General features: G+C 34.5%; 1 protein-coding gene across 3 annotated transcripts in view; it reads right to left on the bottom strand.

The window, feature by feature from the left end:
• PRR16 (proline rich 16) overlaps nt 1-21,581 on the bottom strand; it is a 368,540-nt gene that overhangs the window by 132,908 nt on the left and 214,051 nt on the right. The gene's annotated exons all lie outside the window — the stretch shown is intronic.

Genomic DNA, 21,581 nt, shown 5'->3' with positions numbered 1-21,581 from the left:
TTGATTTTCACCCTTCTCATTACTAGTTCACTTTGGTCACGTGATTTCAACTCCCACAACGCCAGTAGAATTGACAGAATGTTAATAGAAAATGTGGTTTCTATTTCCCAACTCTTCCACTTACTGATTTTTCATGGACAAGTGACTTAACCTTTCCAGGTCACCAGTTTGTCATTTGTATGACTAGAGGACATGAAGAGATGATTGTTAGTGTATTTTTCCTGATATTGTATTCGGTAATTCCACCATTCATGTCTATTTCCCTCAACTTAAAGTTGCTGAATTTTTACAATGATATATTTCCTTTATCATTATTTTTTAAAATCACCCACAAAGCCAAAGAAAGAAATTTTCGATTTTGTCACATTGCATATTTCTTCTTTAAAAAGTTTTATCTCCTTATGACGTTACTTAGACCAGGACAGTAAAAGAAAAGATGTCTTGGATCTGTAGTATTCTTATTTTCAGTCATTAAAAGGAAATAAGAGCAGCAGACCATGCAGTCTTGAAATAGTCTCCAATGTTTTCTAATACTGAGATTATAAAATTCTGCTTTTGAGAGTATGAAAACTGCTATCATCAATGTAAATAGAACATTATATATAGAGACAGGAAATCATTGAAAAATGAATAAAATATTCATTGCTGAATCAGAGGTGAAAAGTTTGAGCAGAGCGCCTAGTATAATATACTGCACATATCGGCATTCAGTAGGTTATAGATAATATGGCAATCATGAAAATGATTATAACTCTTCCACAATTCTGCAACAAAAAAGTTACCATATAGCTTTATGTGGTAAAAATGACTACCATACTCCATTCTATAACATTTTTCTTTTCCCCAAACTATAACTGCCTTTTGTGAATATTCAGAATATTTGGAAAGGAGTGCATAGGGTAAGAAATTATGAAACTTGTCTGCTTGACTCATAGTATGAGAGTAAGCACATCCTATTTTTTTAATCTACAAGACTAGGAATAACTTATAAGTGAATTATTAACATTAAGGAATCACTATGTACAGTGAGTGGAAAGAGCACTGGATGCAGAATTCTACTGTTGGAATTGGGAAGATATGTGTTGGAATTTAAATTCATATTTACTATCTATATGAACAGGGAAAATCACAAACTTTGAAGCTCAGTTTCATCTGTAATAATAATATCTGTAGCATAGTTTTATGATGATGATAAAATGATAATATATGTAAAATAAGTTCATTTTCACAGAAGTCTTTGTGTATACCATTTCTTTCATTTTGCTTATCTCACTCTACATTAATTCATAAAGAGTCTCTAAATTTCTCAAATATCATCCCTTAATGAATAGTACAACTCCCTACTCAGAGATATTCTCCAGAAACAATCACTTGCCATTTTTAGAACTTTAATCTCTAGAGCTTTAGTCCTGTGACCCCACTCACTCATCCCACTGTTTCAAGCAGGTTCCATTCATGGGTCACCGTTCTATTACCAAGTGTATGGCCACAGAAAGGATCTCTTTCTCTCCTTTCCCAGGCTACATTTCTGGAATCAAGAACTAATCAACTCTGCCATTATGACTCCTGGATATTTATCAGTCTATTCTAATAGGATACCCACTTATTATCTTTATAACCTTTCTGACAAAGCAGTCCTTACCTCACCCCTATTTGTGCTGTCTCTACCAAGTAGAACGTAAATTCCTTGAGAGAAGAGAATATCTTTGTTCTTGTATTTGTTTCCACAGTGCTAGCTATGTAGTAAGCAGTTCAACATTTTTTATTCATACATTCAATAATAGTCCACTACATTTCCATATCACAGTATTTTTCTGTCATTTCCCTTTCCAAGAGGCACCAGTTTTCTTCCACAAGAGTAATACTGTGAATATTTTGACATTTTTTCCACCATAATATGTCTATGATAATATGTTTTCTATGACTAAATCCGAATTTTAAGAGAATTTAACATGAACCATCTGCCTCTTTAATCGACCCAGGGGCTTTGTGGGATGGATGGTTGTAACCCATGGAAAAATGACACATTGAAAAATCTATAGTTTCTAAAGATATCTTCCTCCCTCATGAATCCTTCCATACACATAAAGAGGGTGCCTAGAGGAAGCTTTCAACAGATACCTGAAAAAGAAGGGGAATTTACTAGGCTAGAGCAAAGAAACCGTTAATATCATTGGATTAATCCTTACAGTTAATCAACAAGTAGTATATAGGACCTGGCAGATTTTGTTGTCAACAATTTATTAATAAAGTGTACTTAGCATATACATTGTAGGGAATTCTACTTGAGAGAATTACTGCAAAGGTAAAAACTTCTACATGAGGGCAAAAACAGTAAGACATCCTTCTAACAGATAGATTTTTTAACTTTTTATTTATAGGAATATATCAAGAGGTTCAGACTATTGACTTTCTGGTCATAGTTAAGAAACAGAGATACTTTAATTCTAGAATATCTAGATTCTCTCATGATTACCATATGCTTCTTGTAAAAAAAAAAATTCATCACTGAAAATGTCACACATAGTCTAGTATGTGGTAGGTACCTAACAAATGGTTATTGAGTGAGTGATTGATAAGATAACTAATCGCAAACAATGTGAAATCAAAGACAAGTAAATGAAAAAGTGCCCTCTGTATATTTTCTCTTTCCTATCTATGTTAAAATTGTGTTTTGTTCTGGTCCCCTCAACTACCCCTCCCAACTTCTAGTCAGTATAGTAAACAAGTTTATAAATAGCTGGCATAAAGGGGCAAAATCACAAATAATATTTCAAAGAAGAACCTGGTAGTCACATAAAAACTGTCCCCAAAATCAAAGTAGCGGAATTTACAAATTGTATGATTTCTAACCAAAACTCACATCTTGGTAATGCTTGTGAAATCAAGGGAAGTCATCTAAGTGCTGCTGCCAAGGTTATTTGATTCAGTAATGTGTGATCAGACAAATTCCGGATCTCTGCAGAATGTTAAAATGTTTTGATAAGTTTTAGATGGTGGGGACATGTTAACTTCAAAGTTTCACTGACTACTTTGAAATGGTTTGTATATGTTAATGAATTAACTATAAGGTGTTACAGGTAAGAGTTGGTCTATTTACTCAAAAAAAATTAAAAAAATTAAACCTTTAATTCCCCCTCCGCCCTGCCCAAATTACATGAGTAACCTTTCACTTCCCACCATCTTCCCCGTTCTGCTTGACTTCCTTCACCATAACATTACCTATTCCTTCAGTGTCCACCTCTGTGTCCCTATGTCCCTTTTGCCACTTGTCTTTGTAACAACCTTTTTACTTGAGAATTGTCCATTCATAAATAGCCAAACAATTATGGTCTATGAATTTCATGGAATACTAGAATTAAAATGCATTATGACTGAAGAATTTGGGACAACATGGAAAGACTTGTACAAACTGTTGTGAAACAAGCCAAAACAGGATAATAATATACATAATGATATCAACAGAGCAAACCCTAAGGCAAAAAAAAGAGAAATAATAATTCATGGTCCCTGCCATTCTGGAGTTTACAATCTAGTATTTATACACACCTAATTATACTATAAAACCAAATGAGACGCAAGTACATGAAAGAAATTCAATGTATTACATTAAGTCCATGTAGAGAAAGTTCATCATTGACAATATCATCACTACGAATGGGAAATTAGAAGTCATGTAATTTCTGTAAAAGTATAACTAGCATTTTCACCTGAACTGAATAAATTTATTTAAATCAGCTCTCTTCCTTTCCCTTCTTTAATTTTATTAATCTCCTGAAATTCATGTACTTCCTCACCCCCCTCAGTGTCATATTTTCTTCCTAGTTTCAATGGTCAGATTCTGAAATATATAATATGGTATCAAATAAGTTTTTTTTTTTTTTTTTTTTTAGCAATCATTGCACTTGTTAATTGATTCTTGTGCCTCATAATGTAACAACAGTGACTTTTTATACTTGTCATTATATTTCCTCTGCAATAATGACTTTCTCGGTCAGATTTCCTTTCTGTAGCTAATTGTTCACACGTATGGTACTGTGTCACATTTTAATGAAGTGATCTTTATGTAATTTTAAGCAAGAAATAAGGAAATCATTTCCTGACAGTTAAAAAGGAACCAAACTGTGCCTTGTATAAAGTGACAAAGAAAAAAAACACCTGTTTTTTAAGCAAGATGGGGAAATGGAATCAGGGTAAATGTGTAGGAAAACTAAATCTTTTCTTCTGATTTCACTAGAGAACAGGAGAGCTTTTTGTCTTTGACACGTTATTAGATTAAAAAAAAAAGCAAGAAATAATGAATAATTCTGAATACTTTCCATTCAGTAAAGAAGTGATTAAAGAATTTGAAGGCATGAGGCAGAAGTTAAGTATGTTAAAACTGCAGTGATCAAATTCCAGAACAACATGGAGGCATTACAGCTATTATAAATACTGAAAAAAATAGGCAAAATTTATTAAGTGTTTAGAAGTTGAAGTTTATACGGAGAAGTTTAAGTCGTTGAAGGTGAACATGTTATATGCTGCCATACATGCTGAGATTTCTGTACAAAAATATTTCTCCCTTAGAAGCCAAAATTTGTACAGTAACCAAAAGGCAAGTGGTACTTTAATGTCATTGGTCCATTAAGTTTACAGTTTTCCATATGGTGTAGAACTAAGGAATTCTTTACCAGCTGCTACTTCTAATTCTCATATGCTACAGAAACATGTCTGCTTTTCCAGAGTCATTTGCATCTTTTCAAATATCATGACATTTGGAGCTCTCACAGCACTTGTCTTTGTATCTTTCCCATGCAATTACACACTGATTTGCAACATGGTCACCTTAGTCTTTGAGTATTCTCACCTCCTTAAAATGAGGGACACCTTGCTCATCTTCGTATCTCTATCTTTCATACGTAGCATAGTACACACTAAGAATTTAAATGAGTGTTCATTGAACTGAATTTTTAATACTCTATCTTAAGGCAACTTGAGCATTTCCTCTATAAGGAACTGTGGCTTCTGTGGATCTTTTATCATTCCCTTAGAATGGGCACTGAAACTAGAAATCAGCAGGACAATAATGCTAAAATCTACTAACTGGCACCATGGCTTCCAGAATTCACTTTACTTTTTTGGAATTCCGTTTATTCATCTTGAAAAACAAGTTAGAATTGATGACCTCTAAGCTTACTTCTGGTTTTAAAATATTAATAATAAGTAGAAAATAGATCATACTCTCCATCCCCACACTAAAACCCAAAGGGTGTCTTAATGTCCTCTTAATACATATGAGAAAAATTTTGAAATTCTGGAATAGTTCAGTAGTAAAAGTCACTTGTTAGTTTCAACAGTTGATGCTGAAACTCCTTCCTTGAAAAAAGACTGGCTCTCAAAATGAAAAGACGTTAGTAAAGATGACATAATTCAGGAGGACGAATAAAAATGAAATACAAAATTGAAGACAGTTGTGATGACAAAAATGAATAAACATTTTTATTCATACTGAATTTTTTTAAATTCCTGCAAAACAAATATATTTTATATAGTAATTTGCAAGATAACTTTTCTATATATACTTCCACTTATTTTTAACAAAAGTCTTATTTTAGAGCTACCCGTGCTCAAACCAATACCATATTTTCATATTTATCAGAGTAAATGCTATTAAGTCATATAAGTAAAAAGTAAACAGAAGACATTTACCTATGAGAACAAAAAAGGGGGTGCAGTTTTTAAGGTTCTACTATAGGTAGCAACAGAACAAAGAATCACTGTGCATGAAAAATGTCTCAGACCAATCAGTGAGTCAGATTTCTTTAATTTGCATTATAAATTGATTATAAGAAAACTGAATGGCCAAATTAATGAGACTTGTCATATGTGGTACATTTACAAACTCCAAACGTCAAACATGAGAATACTTAGTCATAATAATTTTCTGTATTTGGTGACAAATAGCATCCTCTATTGGTGCAGTGGATTTCTTTCAAAGATCTGATACAGTGTGATTTGGAGAGAAGGGGGGGAACATTTAAGCTCTCTGAGCTTCACTTTATGTATCTGTAAAATGAAAATTTATTGCCTTATAGGATAGTTATGGTCAAAGTAAGTAAGTTTGCTTGACTTGAAAACATCAATGACTGTGAAGTCAGAAGGCACAGGTTCAAACTCTACCTCTGATATTTAATACTTTAGGCAAGTCAGTTAACCTCTCTATTCCTCAGTTTGCCCTGTAAAATGAAGGTGGTCTTTATCTTTAGGATTCCATAATTTCTTAACGTATAATAGAATTTTGAGTTGTCTTTGTAATTTTATGTGTCCCACAGAATCTTTCTTCTATCCATCAAATAGCTCTTCAGTTTTGTCTAACCTCCTTTCCCACAAGATTCTGTCCTGAGTCACTGTCTAGCTCTTAGATACTGTAGAGGGTACGGTGGTCCTCTCTAATTCCATGTACTTTCTCTTTGGTTCTGATGGCAAATAAAGGTAAGCAGACAAAGAAAAATGGCTTAAACAGGGAGAAAAAATGACATTTTCCTCATGTGGAAATAGAGCAAATTAAAAAAAAAGGCAGGGGAAGTTACTTTTTGAGGTTTAGGGGTTTTGTATTGAATGTGATGGCAGCTAACCAACTCAATTGAGTCTAACAAACATTTCAGTGCCTACCAAATTCAAGGCCTTGTGCTAGAAAATAGAGGTACAAAATTAAAACTAAACAGTCCCAACCTTTGAGGATACTACATTGCATAATATTTTAAATTCATTTAATTTATTTTTCAAAGCAATCAAGAAATGGTTTCTATATCACCTCTAGGATCAAGATGCCAACTCCTCAGCCTGGGATTTTCAACTTTTCATGCTTTGCCTCCAAGCTACCTTCTGAGAGACCTACCTGCTACCTTTTTCCATATTATTTCCTTTCCTAAGCTCCCTACTAATATATCCAATATAGAAGGAACTTCTCATCCAGCTATTCAGTTCTGAGTCTCCAAGCTCTTCTCCAATTTGAGTATTTCATCTCCTTTATGGTAAGGTCTTTTTCACAAACCGAAAAAAATTTACATATTTATGTTACTGATATGTCACTTTTACAATGGATTTCTATCAACACCACTATATCCTATTTTACACTATCCTATACTTCTTGACTGGAGTGATTTATCTTACAAACAATTCTTGGTGTCTGAGCAAAGACTAGGCCCATATGTTGTATAGTAGAGAAAGCACTGGACCTAGAAATAAGACAACCTCAGTTTAAATCTCTCCCCAGAAACTTGCTAACTCTGTGACTCTGGGCATATTACTCAACTTGTATTCCCCAGTTTTCTCATCAGTGAAATGGGGAAAATAATAGTACCTACCTTCCCAGGATTGTTGTATGTATTGAATGAGATAACGTATGTGATGTACTTTGCAAATATTAAAACTCTATATAAATACCAGCTATTACTTTTCTATTTACTATTTTTTTTCTCTTTAGATTTCATTATGAGGTTACAAATGTTGTTACTGATCACATTACGCTAAGTGCCCATTTCTCTGAATGTTGAAAAATAACTTCTATTTCTTTAGTCACACAGGTAAAGTGAGAAAGGAAACCATTTGAAATGTATTTAAAGTTGATGTGATTTCTATTAAGATATTTCTATATTTCCTTAAAGACATGTCTAAAATGGTTCTAATTAAAAAATGTTGATAATGTAAATACACAAGATTTGTAGAAAGTAAGTTTATTTTGGAGACTGAAAAAAGGTAAGTCAAAATTCAGTGAATGTCAGACTGTCCAGATACATATTAAATTTAACTTTTCCCCCCTAGAACCCATTGACAACAGGGAGACAAGTGAATTAAATGATCAGTAGTAATAATTATGACTACAATAACTAGTATTTATATAATCCTTTAAGGTCTACAAAACACTTTATATAAATAATAATATAATGATTATATTTTATGACATCTTATATTTTATGTATAAGTTACATATACTGATATAAGTACAGTATACCCACATATATGTGATCTGACCAAGTCACATTAATATCTATCTAAAGAATTCTTCATCTTGGGGGGCGGAGCCAAGATGGCGGAGTAGAAAGACGCACATACACATAGCTCGGAACCCACAACCCATAGAACGGCTACAGGGAAGTAACTCACGGCGAACTCTGCACCCAGAGGCCAAGGAACATTGGAACAAGGGAGATTTCTGTTCTGGAGAGACCTGCAAACCTCTCGCAAAAGGTCCGTCATGCTGCAGACGCGGAGCCCAGCCCAGACCTGCCGCGGCCACGGCACCAAGAGGAACAGATACAAGCAGGCTTCAGGGACGGGATCTCCAGCGGCCGCACAAGTCCCTCAACCCACAGGTGATGGGGGTCGGTGAGAGAGTCTCTTTGGCTGGTCGAGAGGGGAGTGGGGTGCCCCCACAACTCAGGCCCCCCTGGGAGGTTGAAGCTGAGAGGCGGCTGCAGACCAGGGCTCCCCAAGGGGGCAGTAGCCTGGATCCATTGTGGAAGGTCTGTGCATAAACCCCCTGAGGGAACTGAGCCTGAGAGGCGGCCCTGCCCCCACCTGAGCACCTGATCTTAATCTCACACTGAATAACAGCCCTGCCCCCTCCAAAAGTCCTAAGGCTGGAAGCAGCATTTGAATCTCAGACCTCAAACTCTGGCTGGTAGGATCAGGAGGCATGGTGGGTGTGAGGAGAATATTCAGAGGTCAAGTCACTGGCTGGGAAAATGCCCAGAAAAGGGAAAAGAAATAAGACTATAGAAGGTTACTTTCTTGGTGAACAGGCATTTCCTCTCTTCCTTTCTGATGAGGAAGAACAATGCTTACCATCAGGCAAAGACACAGAAATAAAGGCTTCTGTGTCCCAGCCCACCCAATGGGCTCAGGCCATGGAAGAGCTCAAAAAGAATTTTGAAAATCAAGTTAGAGAGGTAAAGGAAAAGCTGGGAAGAGAAATGAGAGGCATGAAGTCAAAGCATGAACAGCAGATCAGCTCCCTGCTAAAGGAGACCCCAAAAAAAGTTGAAGAAATTAACACCTTGAAAACTAGCCTAACTCAATTGGCAAAAGAGGTTCAAGCCAATGAGGAGAAGAATGCTTTCAAAAGCAGAATTAGCCAAATGGAAAAGGAGATTCAAAAGCTCACTGAAGAAAAGAGGTCTTTCAAAATTAGAATGGCACAGATGGAGGCTAAGGACTTTAGGAGAAAGCAAGAAATCACAGAACAAAGCGAGAAGAATGGAAAAATGGAAGATAATGTGAAATACCTCATTGGAAAAACAACTGACCTGGAAAATAGATCCAGGAGAGACACTTTAAAAATTATGGGACTACCTGAAAGCCAAGATCAAAAGAAGAGCCTAGACATCATCTTTCATGAAATTATCAAGGAAAACTGCCCTGAGATTCTAGAACCAGAGGGCAAAATAAATATTCAAGGAATCCACAGAACACAGCCTGAAAGAGATCCAAAAAGAGAAACTCCTAGGAACATCGTGGCCAAATTCCAGAGTTCCCAGGTCAAGGAGAAAATATTGCAAGCAGCTAGAAAGAAACAATTCAAGTATTGTGGAAATACAATCAGGATAACACAAGATCTAGCAGCCTCTACATTAAGGGATCGAAGGGCATGGAATAGGATATTCCAGAAGTCAAAGGAACTAGGACTAAAACCAAGAATCACCTACCCAGCAAAACTGAGTATAATACTTCAGGGGAAAAATTGGTCTTTCAATGAAATAGAGGATTTTCAAGCATTCTTGATGAAAAGACCAGAGCTGAAAAGAAAATTTGACTTTCAAACACAAGAATGAAGAGAATCATGAAAAGGGGAACAGCAAAGAGAAGTCATAAGGGGCTTACTAAAGTTGAACTCTTTACACTCCTACATGGAAAGACAATATTTGTAACTCTTGAAACATTTCAGTATCTGGGTACTGGGTGGGATTACACACACACACACATGCACACACGCACACATACATAGAGATGGAATGCACAGAGTGAATTGAAGAGGATGGGATCATATCTTAAAAAAAATGAAATCAAGCAGTGAGAGAGAAAGATATTGGGAGGAGAAAGGGAGAAATTGAATGGGGCAAATTATCTCTCATAAAAGAGGCAAGCAAAAGACTCATTAGTGGAGGGATAAAGAGGGGAGGTGAGAGAAAAACATGAAGTCTACTCTCATCACATTCCACTAAAGGAAAGAATAAAATGCACACTCATTTTGGTATGAAAACCTACCTTACAATACAGGAAAGTGGGGGATAAGGGGACAAGCAGGGTGGGGGGGATGATAGAAGGGAAGGAAGGGGAGGAGGGTGCAATTTGAGGTCGACACTCATGGGGAGGGACAGGATCAAAAGAGAATAGAAGTAATGGGGGACAGCATAGGATGGAGGGAAATATAGTTAGTCCTATACAACACAACTATTATGGAAGTCATTTGCAAAACTACACAGATTTGGCCTATATTGAATTACTGGCCTTCCAAAGGGAAGGGGTGGAGAGGGAGGGAGGTAAAGAAGTTGGAACTCAAAGTGTTAGGATCAACTGTCGAGTACTATTCTTGCCACTAGGAAATAAGAAATACAGGTAAAAGGGTATAGAAAGCTATCCGGCCCTACAGGACAAAAGAGAAGACGGAGACAAGGGCAGAGAGGGATGATAGAAGAGAGAGCAGATTGGTCATAGGGGCAATTAGAATGCTTGGTGTTTGGGGGGGAGGGGATAAAAGGGGAGAAAATTTGTAACCCAAAATTTTGTTAAAATGAATGTTAAAACTTAAATAAATAAATTTAATTAAAAAAAAGAATTCTTCATCTTTAAGCAGTAATTTTTAAAAGGTAAAATTTGCTTTACTGTTACGCATATATATTTTTTCACCATGATTTTTTAGAGAATATTCCTGTCTACACAAAAAACTCGGTAGATGTTTTCCTCATCTAGGCTTCCTTAACGAAGAGGGACTATCTTGAAAAAAAGCAATTGACCATAATGTAGGTGCTGGAAACTATTTTCAGTCAGTTATTGTGTGAACGTTACACTAGGTCATATAACTAACCTCTGCTTCTTTCAGCTTTTCCAGCTGTAAAATAATGATTACTTTGAACACAAATTTAAATGATATTTGGGAAATAATATTCTTTTAAGCTCTTATAGCGTATCTGCAAGATAACGTTAATACAGCATGTTCTGAAAGGCTTAGTGCAATTTTAGACTTTTATAACTGATAGTTTAAAACTTGCATTGTGACTTGGGGTCACCTTGCAGTATTTACCATAGGTTGCTGTGGGCAAAGTGTTTTGCAAATTTTAAAGTGTTGTTGATCATAGTAGATCTTGTAGAATGTGAAAGCAAGGAAGGTAGATTATGTATATTTATTATAAATGCATTTTATTCTTCTATCATGATGGAGCAGTGGGAGAAAGTAATAAAAAAAGTTATGTTTTTTACTTAAATAATTGAACTGGTGACTAACATGGTATATCATTTAACTCCTTCCTTTAATATTGCCTACACAAAATAGTTTTTAAGTTTTCCTTGACCTAGCCAACACAAATCCTATGTAATTCCCTTAATTCTTCCATCACTCAGATGCTCTTACACCACTGAAGGGTCTATAGCTTTCTATGTTGTATTGGGGAAAAAATGCTGTGTTTGGAATCAGAAGACATGAGTTCAAAATTTAACTCTGTCCCTTAATACCTTTGTGACATTGGGCAAGTCACTAAAACTTCTGTGGTCACAGTTTCTTCCTTTGAAATATGGTAAGGTTGAACTGAATAGATTCTGCAACGCATTCTAGCTCTAAATCAGCAGTCTAGTCTCCCTCTGATCTCTTTTGAAAAACAGTGACCTAATTGATCACTGAAAAGAAATAGAAAAGCCCAGTGATCCTTTAGCAAAATGTTTTCCAACATCAGAGACAGTGTTTACACGATTGCTGGGCAAACACCAGTTGCTATCTGTTTGTCAGTATAATCAGAACAGTACTACCAGAGCTGCTTGTTTTTGAAGATCATGCAGTAACAGTTTCAGGAGAAAAGGTACAGTCAGACCTCATCCCATTCATTTGTTGTTTAAAAATGAAGAGAAAATTAAACAATCTGCTACTATTTATAACTGCCCACAGGTTACAATCACTTTAGAGTTGTTTCTCCCATTTCATGGGATTAGAGAATTTATGATGGTTGACCTTTCCAATAGCAAGGTAGGTTAATTTTTTAAACTTCTAGGTTCAAATATTTTTCCTTTAAAGTGGTAGTTTTCAAAATTTTTGACCTAGATAACCTTTGCACTTGTTATGGAGAATCCCTAAAGAGTTTTTGTGTATGTGGATTATTATATCTATCTCTATTTTCTATGTTAAAATGAAAACTTCCTCTTATTATTATTATGAAAATAATTTTGACTTCATGGACTCGCTGGAATGGTCAGAGATCTGCAGGGATACCCAAAAAACACATTGAGAATCACTGCCTTAAAAAATTGTGAAAATTCTGCGTAAATATAGCCAATATTGTGCATTAAAAACAATTCTCAAACAGTATGCCACCAGATTTCAAGCAGAAAAATATATAGGGCATGACTGTTCTTCAGTAAGCCTTGTTTATTTAATTTTTGTTCAACGGAATGAAAGCCCTGACCTATGTTCCTTCAGTATTATTGGCATTATAGAAGAAAATGAACAGGACAAACATTCAATCCCTTGAGTTTAGAAACTAAATCATAGTGAAATAAAAAAATATAACCATGGGGAAAATATTCAGGATTCACCAAAAGATAAGAAAGAATTAGATATCCCATAGAATCACAATTATTATTAACTTTGGGGGAGATGTTAGGGAACTCAAGTCTAACATCATCTCTAAGTCTTGCTTTGTATATGGTCTCCCTATATCTTATTATTTTGGATATTTTTCTTTATTTTGGACTTAGATTTCCTGCTGCAGTAAAAGTATCAGTGAAAGAAACTAAAAAGATTTGGCCCAGAGATTCTTAACCTAGGATCTCTAGACCTCTATATAGATTGATTAGATTTCAAGGGATTCCTGGACTTTAATCTTTATTGACATTAACTTTTGCAATCCTTTGGAATCCTATGTATTTTGTTTTACAATTAAAATGGCAACAATATTAGTCTTAGAAGGGGTCCACAAGTTTCACCAAACTTCCAGCTAAGAATTCCTTCTTTAACCTTAAAAAAAGAATGATTAATTTGAAAAGAAAGTGAAGTATTTTAAAGGCTGATGTGAAGAGAATTTAGAAAGGCCCCACTAGCCTGAACCAATAATAATGGTAACTGCAAGAAAACAAATTTAGACTCATCTTTAGAAAAGCTTGGAAAGAAAATAACTTTAAAACACTCTGACCAATTCAATGACCAACCATATCACCAGGCGACCTGAGATGACATATGCCAGAAGAAGGACTTAAAATGTATAAACTTGGACATAGCCACTGTGTACTTGACTGTGCTAAATTTTACAAAGAGTTTGTCTTTATTTTTTTTTAACTTTCTCTTGGTTTTTAAAGGGGTGGGGCAGGAGGAGAGGTATCTTCACAATAATAATGCCAAGAACAAAGAAGGTTATTGAAGAATTATTTTTAAAGCTGCAGAAGAGAACAGAAAGAAGGAAGTTCAGATAGAAGCATAGAAAAGGACATTTTTCAAAGTAATATTGGAATTATATATATATATATATACATATATATATTTTAAAGCAAGTGGTATAAAATGGAAATTTATGGCTTAATATCATATCCATTTTATGTATTTTTTTCTGAATATTAGAAATATTTTTAGTTGTTGTTGAATTCAAAATTTTTTTTAAACACAGAAGGAAAAAAAAAAATTCTTATCATTGCTTCCTCTTGAAATGACCAAACTTGTTCATCTTTCTCAGAATAAGGTCTAACAATAGACAGTTCTTGGCTAATTTCCTTTCCCTATCAATCTTTAAGGACAACTTATCAGTCTATCATATTTAATCTATTATTTATATCTACTTTTAAATGTCTTTCTTGTAAGCAACGAAGTGTGGAAGCTATTATTTTCTAAGTAGCTTATAGTCAGCAGTCCTTTGTAACACTGAAATTGTTGGAATAGGTATAATCCTGAAATCATAGTTATAGAAGCTCCCTTTCAAGTGTATATCTTATTTCACTACTTGCCAAATAAACCACAATATATATATATATATATATATATATATATATATATATATATATATATATATATATATATATATATTTTTTTTTTTTTACATAAGGATACACTTTCTCCCACAAAACATTAAGAGATAGCAGATTACCCATCATTGGAAGTCTTCAAGCAGAGGCCAGCAAACCACTTACTTCTCTAGAATACCATACAGAGAATTCTTGTTCTAGTAATAAACAAAACTTTTTGGCTTCAAAGGTATCTTTCAACCCTAAAATTCTGTTATTCTGTGGTTTGTGGGGAGATCAATATGTGTTGTCTCTTTCTTTTCTTAGTACCTGCATTGTTTTGGACTGTGATCCCTGAACAATGAACATTGCATTCATATTGCTGCATGGCTAAATAAATAATCTTGGTGGGTGAATTATAGGTCTCAGAACACTGAAGATGATGAGTTATCAGAAATCCTGCTTATCATATTCAATTAAATTAGCCAACCATTATACATTTCTCTTGGTTATAACAAGGAGACCTACATTTTCCATTATACAAAAAGGAAAATATGTCTTGTATCAGTATATCAAACATGAAGGTGTATTTTCAAGAAATGCTTTTCTTATTCAGAGTGGTATTTTTTTTAATATTCAGAGTTGTATAATTTTGGAAAAGATATGCATAAGAATGATTACTTGTGAGTATTAAAGATACTAAAAAGTAGTAATTATATCTTCAAATAATAACATAGATGTAGCCTTTCTTTCACACCATATTATTTCATGTCAAGAATTTGTAGTGCATCTTTATAGCTTCTAAGTTACCTTTACCTTCAACTGCAAATACTATTCTTCTATTTATTGCTATATTTTAGAATGATTTTATTATATCCTTCTTTATTGAGACTTCTTTAGCATTCTAAACTGCTGATTACAGAATTCCAAACTGTCATCCTATATCCTGGATTAGAAATTACTCATTTCAGATTCAAAATAGGGAATTTCATGTCATTTGAAACAGCAATTTCTTTTTCCACCCATGACCCTGGGAATTTCACTGAATCTCTGTACCCTTCAATTTTTTGCCTCTGTAAAAAGGAGGGTATATTACATGATTTCTACAGTCTCTTTTGGCTCTTCATTTCTGTGGTTCCAAGTCACAGATCGTTTCTAAAATATTCACAACTTTCCACCTAACTTTTATTTTCTGCACAAGTTCTAGACAAAAAATTAATATTGTTAGATACAATAACACAGAATAACCCTAGAATTTTAGGGGTACTATTGATATGACCTTCTCAGAATCAGTATGCAGAAAATATTCTCTATTACTATCTCCCACTTGTTACATACATTCAACAAAGTTCTATATAATATCTAGAATGTGAATAAACACATAACTCAGATGATAATATGTAATAATATCTATTATGTATGTATACACATGTAAGCATGTGTATGTGTATATATGTATGCATGTGTATATGTACACGCAAGCATGTATGTACACATGTGAATATGTATATATGATAAACAGCTTACAATATAATAGAAGACATAAAACTAAGCAGTAATAAATAAATTAGCTAAGAAACGAATGCCAAATGATTGAAAACATAAGGAATGAGCAGTGTTGGAAAGATAATTCACAATCATGCCTTTGGGAAGCACGGTTTCACAAAGTACCTACCGTGTAAAAGAACACTCATTGCTGTGAGATACAGAAAATTTACAAAAAGATATAACCCATGTTCTCATCAAAACTAAGTGCAATTCTGGCACAGGATACACATTACAAATAGTAATATAATTCTCTGCAACTCCTAAACCTATCACTTTTTCTGGGGTAGGGAAATTCACTGGGGTAGTGAAGGAATTGTCTCCCACAGAAATACACCAAAGCAGATTGAAAACTGTTCTATAATTTATAATCTTAGAAAGTTGTCTAGGGCACAGTGGGTATAAGTGATTTATCCAGGGTTCCAAATCATGTGAATCAGAGATAGTACTTGATTTCATACTTTCTCTATCCTACGTCTGCACTCTATCCACTATTGCATATTGGTTTTCATTCTATTTTTACTTCTATTATTATAAGAAAAGAATAAATTGTAAATAAGGAAGTGAAATACAAAATCACCTTTGTGAACTAAGGAGAAACAAAGACATTAACGACTTATGGTTGAGAAATGATGATCTATTCAACTAGGAAGCCAATTTAAAAGAGGAAAGAATGAACAGGGATTCTAAGAGAGCAGAGCATGAGCAAAGGCTCAGAAATGATGGATGATGAAGCATGCATGAGGGATGAGATCTAGTTTAATTTGGCTAAATTATATGTAGTTGAGTAGTTTGAAATATACCGTGAAAGGTAGGGTAGTGTCAGATTCATTGAATCATAAATTTTGAACTGGCAAGGAGTTTAGAATTAATTTTTTACAAACTCCCTCATTTTATAAATGAGATATCTGAGGCCCAAATGAGTGACAAATGTCATGAATATAGCGCTCTTACAACTGTATCATAATTTTGTGGAGAGCTATAAAATTCAAATTAAAGAGTTTAAATTTCACTTGGTAGACAACTAGAAGAGATCTAATATTTTTGCTGTGAGGTGTTGTAAGACTAGATTTCATCATAAGGAAGATTAGCATGTCAGTATTATGGAAGATGGATTTGAAAAGTCAGGAGACTAGAGGTGGAAAGGCCTGTCAGGAGGCTATTATAAGAGTCCAGGTGGTTGGTAATGTGGGCCACAATAGGGTAATAAAATTAAGGGATTCTAATGCTAATGAGAGTTAAAGATCTTCCCCACCTGCCCATAAAGGGAAACTTGATTAGGGGAGGACCATACTTTTGTTAATTTTCTAATGAGGCACCAGTTCTCAAGGGTTGTGATGTTCTCTGGCTCTGAAAAGTGTATAAATACTCTGAGGTGAGGTTTTACTTTGTGGTTTTACTCATTGGAAGTGTTTAGAAAGATGATGAGACTCTGGACAGTCACTAAGGACTCCTCCTCCCCCATTTGAAAACCCAGATGTTGGTGCTTCCCTCTCTGGTTACTATGTATGTATGTATGTAATGGTCAGACAGTTGGATCTGTCTGTTGATCTGTGATGTATGTATTACTTATGGTCAGACAGTTGGAAGCCTGTCTGTTGGTTGATCTTTGTTTCTCTGTATTTTTTCTGAAGTTCAGGGTGCTGACTTTGTCTCTGAAATAAGTGAATGATGTATGTACTTGAATAAACCCCTCAAAAGTTTCTTTCCTTTCAGAAAAGCAGAGCTAAGAACCTGTACAGGCAGGTCCTTGTGTGTATACTGGGGTCTCTGCTATTGCAGGGAGATATTGTGAGAGATATTGAAGAAATATAACTGATAAGACTGGCCACAGTTTAAACATGTTAAATGAAGGAAATAAGATAAAACAAAATAACAGTAAGCTATCAGACATGATAAACTGAGTGAATAGTAGTGCGATGGTTAGAAATAATGAAGTCAGAGAGAAAAGTTTTCTCTTGGGGGGGGGGGAGGAGATTACAAAGGGAATGTTAATCTCTGTTTTAGACATGCTAGATTTGAGGATGTGAGAGTACATGAATAAGTGCCTGTTCTGTAAAGTATGCAAAATCTAGGTCAAGAGGTCTAGAAGGATGTCTGACTAAATATGGATTTAGAAATAACCTTGATATATGAAAATACAAAAATTATGACAACTGAAAGAAATAAATAGAACTGGCAAAATCATATTCACAATGACAGCAACCTAACAATAAAGAACAGTAAGACAAAACTGAAATTATAATGACCTAGCTTGGCCACAGAAAAGATATGAGGCAAATGTGCTTTCCTATTTTTGCTAGTAAAGTAGAGTACTGTGGGTCTTCACAGTGTTGAATGTACTTTCAGACAGGATTGATGTATCAAATGTTTCTGTTGGAAATTTTTTTAATCTTTATTAAAATAGGTAATTCACATAGTGCAGAAGTAAGGCATAATTTTGGGAAAAAATGGTAAGCAAAACAAAAAGCATCAGTAAAACATATACAGCAGATATTTTCAGTGTCCACCAGAAACTAAATAAACGCAAGAAATTCATCAATGAGATCATGGAAAAGGTGGGAAATTGATATGAACATATATTTCCAAACATCCTCAATTTTGTTTCTTTGGAATTGATGAAACAGGGCTACTTCCTTCTAGTTTGTGTTGGTCAAAGAGAATGACAGGCCATGTGGAGGCACAGAGGATGCTATAGTGTTGCAGTCATGGCAACCGAGATTGAAACATAGTGATAAAAGTTGCCTTCTACAACTATGGGAAATACCACCACTGTTGGAGAGTATCTGAAACAGAGATGGATTTCAAGGCATGTGGATTATCTTCTAGAAGCCATATCAGCTGCTGAGATGGAGGAAAGGTTAATTCCCTGTCTATCACAATATTTCTTTTCCTTGGGTGTTCAAGGTCTAATCCTTTAAAAAGTCATATAACAATTAGCACCATTCCTTTCACCACTTATGACAGGTTGGAATTGCTTAGGAAAGGGGTTTTAACATGGTGATCATCTTAGGAATGTTACATCTTAGCTCTTAATAGATATCCTTTATCATATGCACACACACATATATGTGTGCATATAAATACATATACACATATCTACATATGTGTATGTACACCAATGTACTGTAGCTAGACTACAGAATGAAAAGACATTTAGAGGGTTGATTTGAAATGAATCACTCAGGCATGAAGTGAGAATAAATCTATACATATGTACACACACACACACATATATATATATATACATATACATACATATATGTGTATATATACATATATTTTTTTAAAATTTAGAACAATATTTTAATTGTATTTAATTTTGAATTGGGGCCAGCTGTGTGTATTCAAGTATCAAGAAGAGCTGGAGGGAAAGGAGGGAGTAGCGATCTAAGAGCTCATGGGCAAGCATTGTAGAAAAATAAAATATTTTAGAGGCTGGGAAAGATCACATTGTTTTGAGATGGTAAATTGGGCTATCTTTTGTCTCAATTCTTGTCTATTTAGCCTCCATTAAATCTAATTCACCGGCAAGTAAACACATTACCTTCCTGATGTTGGTTCTCTTTGTGAATGAAGGATGAACAACCACAAGAATAACAAATATATATGGCCAATATTTTGGGTTTGGGGGCTAGGTTTTAGATTTTTTTAAAAAAAATTGTCTTAGACTCAAACACCAGAAAAAAATATTGAACAGAGAAAAGAAACAAAAACATAACCTAAACTTAAATATTGGAACTTAAATACAAAATAAAAATAGTTTTTAAAAAGCATGTCATGTGCATATCAGAACATAAAAAGAAGATTCAAAATAGGTGACATTAAATTTTCATTTCAAGAAAGCCTGTACGATGAATAATACACATTGTGTTGAGAACTGTCCATATTTTTTTTTGCTTCCTTGTGAGTTTTCCTTTGTTCTCTGCTGTGCGCTTTTTTATTTGTTCTATTTTTCCTTCCCCTCACCCCTCTGGAAGGTTACAAAATAAATGTTTCTTTATAGCTATAGACATACATACATACATACATACATACATACATACGTACATACATACATATATAGACACATACTTCCCCAAACATACTCTACACCTGATCTTTGCTTTTGTATTTGTGCATATCCCATTTCCTACCCCTTCTGCCTCCTCTACTTTACTGCTACCCACTACCTTGCCCTCTTATTACTTGCCTACTCCCCTTCAAAGATCCCACCTCTACCCATTCCCATAAATCTAAACATGCTTCTATACCCCCCTTTTACCTCTTTCCTCATTTTCCCTTCTAAAGAACCCTCCCTTGTCCTCTCCCCACTGCCTATACCTCTACTGTTTTATTTCTTCTGAATTTAAAAAACGTTTAAACTCTTCTAAATATATGCATATTCTTCCCTCTTAAACTGGTTCCTGATCAAAGTAGGTTACCAGAACTACCAGCCCTCCTCCCCCATCTAATTCCTCTGTATCTATTTTTCCTTTTTCACATCATTTGCATAAAATGATAACTCTTTTTAGCTATTCTTAAATGGTTTTACTTTTAAAATTCATATCATATTCAGGTTTACCCCAATTTTTCTTATGAACTACCCAATTATTAATAAGAATCTTAGATATACATTTTACATTCTATAGTTATATGCACACACACACATATAAAAGTGTGTATTTATAGTAAGTAAAATCTGTCCTTATGAATCCCTTATAATCAGTCTTTGGTATGTACTTCTTTCTCTTGGTTTTTGCATGTTGAATCTTCAATTAAGTTCAGGTTTATTTTGTTTTTTTTTAACAAGGTCTTGAAAGTCTGAGAGATTATCACATATCCATTTTTTTTCATTCAAGATAATACTTATACTTTTAGGAAATGATATTTTCTGACAGAACCCCAGTTGTTTTACTCTTCGATATTTTGTGGTCCAAGACGAGCAATCCTTTAATGTCTCTGCTGCTTGGTTGTGTGTAATTCTAATTGTGGCACCACCATATTTAAATTGTTTTAATCTTGATGCTTTTAATGTGCTATCCTCGAGCTGTGGGTTTCAGAATTTAACTAAGATATTTTATGGGATTTCTTCATAAGATCTCTTTTACCTGGTGATAGACAGATTACTTTTTCTCTTTCTATCTTCCTACCTTGTTCTAATACTTCATGACAATTTTCTTTAATTATTTCCTGTATTAGTGTATCAAGATTCTTTTTGTATCATAACTTTCAGTTAGTCCAATTATTTTCATATCTTCTGTTCTTGATCTATTATCAAAATCTGTTGCTTTTCTTATAAGATGTTTCACTTTCTCTTCTAATTTTTTCATTATTGTGAGGCCAAACAAAGCAGCATGCCTTTGCTGTTTTTGTTTACACCAAGAAGTATAATGCCTCTGAATAATATGATTTCCCATCCATTGTTGTGCCTGCCCATTGAGGGAAGCTTGTTTAGGGGGGTTGTTTTATCTGTTGAGGCATGGGTGAGAGAGTCATGCCCTCAGGCTCTGAAAAGTATATAAATACTCTGAGGGTGAGGTTTTACTTAACTGATTGGAAGTTTTTGTTTAGCCAGGCGACAACTCTGGGAAGTCACTAAATAGCCCCCCTGGCTTTGGAAACTCAGGTGTTGGTGCTTCCCTCTCTGGTAACTATGGTCAGGATTATGACGTATGTGTTGATTATGGTTAGACAGAGGAAGCCATGTCTATTGATCTTTGATTTCTCTGTATTTTCTCTGAGGATCAGTGTGCTGACTTTATCCCTTGGACTAACTGAATGATAAATGCATTTGATTAAAGTGATTGTTAACTCCTCAAAAGTTGCCTTCCCTTTTAGAAAAGCCAGTCAAAGAATCTCATGATAGCAGACCCTCT

Source organism: Notamacropus eugenii, chromosome 3 (assembly GCF_028372415.1).
Source record: "Notamacropus eugenii isolate mMacEug1 chromosome 3, mMacEug1.pri_v2, whole genome shotgun sequence".
Lineage (NCBI taxonomy): Eukaryota > Metazoa > Chordata > Mammalia > Diprotodontia > Macropodidae > Notamacropus > Notamacropus eugenii.
The sequence above is the reverse complement of the archived record's forward strand: the minus strand, read 5'-3'. Positions and strand labels throughout refer to the sequence as shown.